The sequence below is a fragment of the Marmota marmota genome, unplaced genomic scaffold (genome assembly GCF_001458135.2).
Source record: "Marmota marmota marmota unplaced genomic scaffold, marMar, whole genome shotgun sequence".
NCBI lineage: Eukaryota > Metazoa > Chordata > Mammalia > Rodentia > Sciuridae > Marmota > Marmota marmota.
In genome coordinates this window covers 1-3,310 of record NW_025999852.1, presented here as the reverse complement: position 1 = coordinate 3,310, position 3,310 = coordinate 1, and the positions used below count along the sequence as shown (strand labels likewise).

The window sequence follows — 3,310 nt, the reverse complement described above, 5'->3', positions numbered from 1 at the left end:
TAGTAAAATGGTTTTTGAAAAGCTGGCGCCAGCCGGGGGTTTCAAGTAGGATTTTGATTGTTCTACTGAAGGGTGAGTGAGTGATGCAATGATAAAGGCTTTCCAGCTCTAGAGACCCTTCTCTCCATCTCCTTAGACAGGTTAAGGAATCCCTCTTCTAGGTTCAAAGGTTCTCCTGGCAGACCAGATATAGGGCCTTGTCCCCCTCCATCTCAGTGTGTGGGTCACACAGGGGAAGACAAGTGAGCCCCCATCCTAAGCCTCTGTCAGTTCTTCTAGCAGGATTTTGTTATCCTGGGACAGACTCCCTCCTAGTCTGGGAAACACCTCCAGGGCTAGGACCCTGGTCCTCCCACACCCACCCACACCCACTTAAAAAGCAAGAGAAACCAGCCAGAGGGGGTGGTACACAACTCTGAGGGAGGCTGAGGCAGAAGGATCACAAATAAGATGTCATCCTGGGCAACTTAACAAGACCCTGTCTCAAAATTTTAAAAAGGGCTGGAGATATGGTTCATGGTAAACACATCAGTCTTCAGGATTGGAGAAAGGCGGTGGGGTAGGGAGAGGGGAGCAACATTTATGGATTTATTTTTTTAATTTATTTTTTAGTTTTAGGTGGACACAATATCTTTATTTTATTTTTATGTAGTGCTGAGGATCAAACCCAGTGCCCCATGCTTGCTAGGGAGCACTCTATCACTGAACCACAACCCCAGCCCGGATTTCTGGGGATTTTTTTAATAATTTTTTTTTGTAGTTGTAGATGGACAGAATACCTTCATTTTATTTGTTTATTTTTATGTGGTGCTGAGGATCCAACACCAGTGCCTCATGCATGCTAGGCAAGCACTCTCCCACTGAGCCCCAGCCCCAGCCCTACAGATTTCTTTTGAAAAGAAAATTACCCAGTGCCTATTAACATCACACTTTCCATTTTCGAGAAACTCTTTTATTAACTGTTATTAAAGAGACAGTGAATGAAAAAAAAAGATGCCGGGCACACCTCTAGGCATATAGTCCATGATGGTGTTTGTTGGATAAATGAGTGATTCCTAATAAACTGACCTTCCCAAACTGACTTTGGATATCTTTGCTTATTACTATCTGCTTAATTTTTTCTATTTTTCTTGATTAATGTTCCAGATTTTTCTGATATATTTCTTTTCTTTTTTTCTGTCAAAAAGAAAAAAAGGAGAAAAAAGGAAAAGAAGGGCTAGAGGTGAAGCTCAGGGTCCAGCACATGCTGTGCATGCATCAAGCCTGGATCCAAGCCCTGGGGTGAGGGGGGAATGGAAGAAAAAGAAAACCACTTTAGTCTATGCTCAGCTGGCCTGGTGTCCCCAGCTCAGTTAGCCTGGTGGGAGAAATGGATGTTGCTCTGGTAGATTAATTCCCTTATCTCCTCTCCTGAGCAACAGGAAGACTCACTCACACAAGACATCCCCAACTCTTCTTTCCCCCTCAGTCATGGGTGATTTGCTCCAACTCCTCCTCCTTCATCTCATCACCTTGATCTGGTGTCTTTAAGGCTCCCAGCAAGTGGTGGAGCCTAAAGGATAGAAAGAGGCATAGGAAGAGGTGGTCAGTGTTCGGGCCTTGGAAGCCTCAGGGCCAAAGACTCTTCTATTCTGCAGCTGTTTTTAAGATGTCTCCTAATCTAGGGCCCCTAATTTTTTTCCCATAAATTTGCCCCCTAAAATGATTCTCCACCTGTAAAATGAGAGTAGGAATGCAGGGCTTGTATTCCACCCTTTGCTGTACTAAGTCTTAGTTTGCCCCATGGTCAGTAGGTCGGACTGTTTTCTTAAAAATATTATTTTTTAGGTGTAGATGGACACAACACAATGCCTTTATCTTTATTTGGTGCTGAGGATCGAACCCGGGTCCCGCCCGTGCTAGGCGAGCGCTCCACCACTGAGCCACAATCCCAGCCCCCATAGGTCGGACTTTAAAAAAAAATTAAATTTGGGGTGGGGGTGTGGTGGGGCTGGAGATGGCAGTGGCCTGACTTCTTTGGCATGTGTCACATGTCACGCGCAAGCCTGCCCTGGAGCGAGGCTCGTCTGTCTGATCTGGTTTGGCTCCTACCGGCGGTCCAGAGTGTCTGATGTAAGTTTGGTTCTCTCTTCCATCAGTGTCCGCGTGTCCCGGATTGATAAACCTTTAACGAATAAAGGTCGAGATCGTCCAAACCTCCTCCCACCCCCAGCAACCCACTGTCAGCCCTAGAGCATCGCTGCCAGGCCAAATTTCCTGTGGCCCCGCCTGAATGACGAAACCGGGGATGGCCATTGCACTCTCTGCAATGCTTGTCTGAGATATCGGTTCCCGGTTTGATGAATTCTGAGTCTTTTAGACAAAGCGGGAACAAAGGGCTTTAGGACCTGGCGGATGCCCCCTCTCGCCGCTGCAGGCGGGGGAGGCCGGGCAGCGCTGCTGTCGGTCCCTAGGGCCCGCGGATGGGTCAGTGTGTCGGTCTGTTGTGGGTCCTTGTTCTCGGCCGCTGGGCCAGGGGGCAGGAGCCCAAGCCCAGAAACGAATTCCTCTGACCACCTACCCAAGGCTTCTCCTTGGGAACAGCAGCGCAATGGGAGCGGGTAGGACAGGGGACTAGGCTCGTTTGGGGGCACGGATCTCAAGAACCCATCCTCTGGGGCTCTAGGGTAACAGCCGACAGGCAGGTGGGACCGCGGGGAGCGGAAGCACCGAGCTCAGAGTTGCTCAGTCTTTGGATTCCACCCCCCATCCCGATCCTCTCCACGCAAGGACGGCGTGGAATACGTGCGCGAGAGGTGGCCGGGTTAACGTCTGCCCCCCGCGCCGCGGTCCCACAGGCATCCACTGTGAGCCCAGTTGTGCCTTTGAGTCTCAGGCTCCCAGATGCTAGGGGTAACTGTTTTTCCTGCCCGCCGCCCCCCAAGTTCTCCAGTCTCCCTCGAGCTCGGTCACAGGCTACCCCCTCCCCCAGCAACGCGACCCTATAATAAACAAGTCTTTCCTTGATCCTCCCCTGCCGCGAGCGCCCTCAGGGACCTTGGCAGCTGCAGCCGCCGCGGATCCCTTCCAGAAAAGGGGAGTGGCCACGGCTCGGTGTTCGGCCCGGAGCGTTCCGGGGCTCAAGAGGGGCGGGGCCAAGCCGCTGTCACCGGGCAGGAGAGAACGTTGCGAACGTGCGCCGGAAGCCCATTGGCCGAGGTGGGCCACACTCCCGGGTCTGGATTGGGCCGTGGTGGGAAGGGGGCGTGGCCTCGCCGCTCTAGACCTTATAGGCTGCTCTGCGCTGGTGCTAGGGATCTCAGCAGGCTAA

At 51.6% G+C, this 3,310-nt stretch overlaps 1 long non-coding RNA gene across 1 annotated transcript; it reads right to left on the bottom strand.

Annotated features, from left to right (window-relative positions):
• Positions 1-936: 936 nt before the first annotated feature.
• LOC125616141 lies at positions 937-3,030 on the bottom strand. The gene is made up of 2 exons (XR_007346766.1): positions 2,092-3,030; positions 937-1,552 (listed from the first exon to the last, which is right to left on the bottom strand). It is a non-coding gene; the product is annotated as an uncharacterized LOC125616141 (long non-coding RNA).
• Positions 3,031-3,310: the final 280 nt, after the last annotated feature.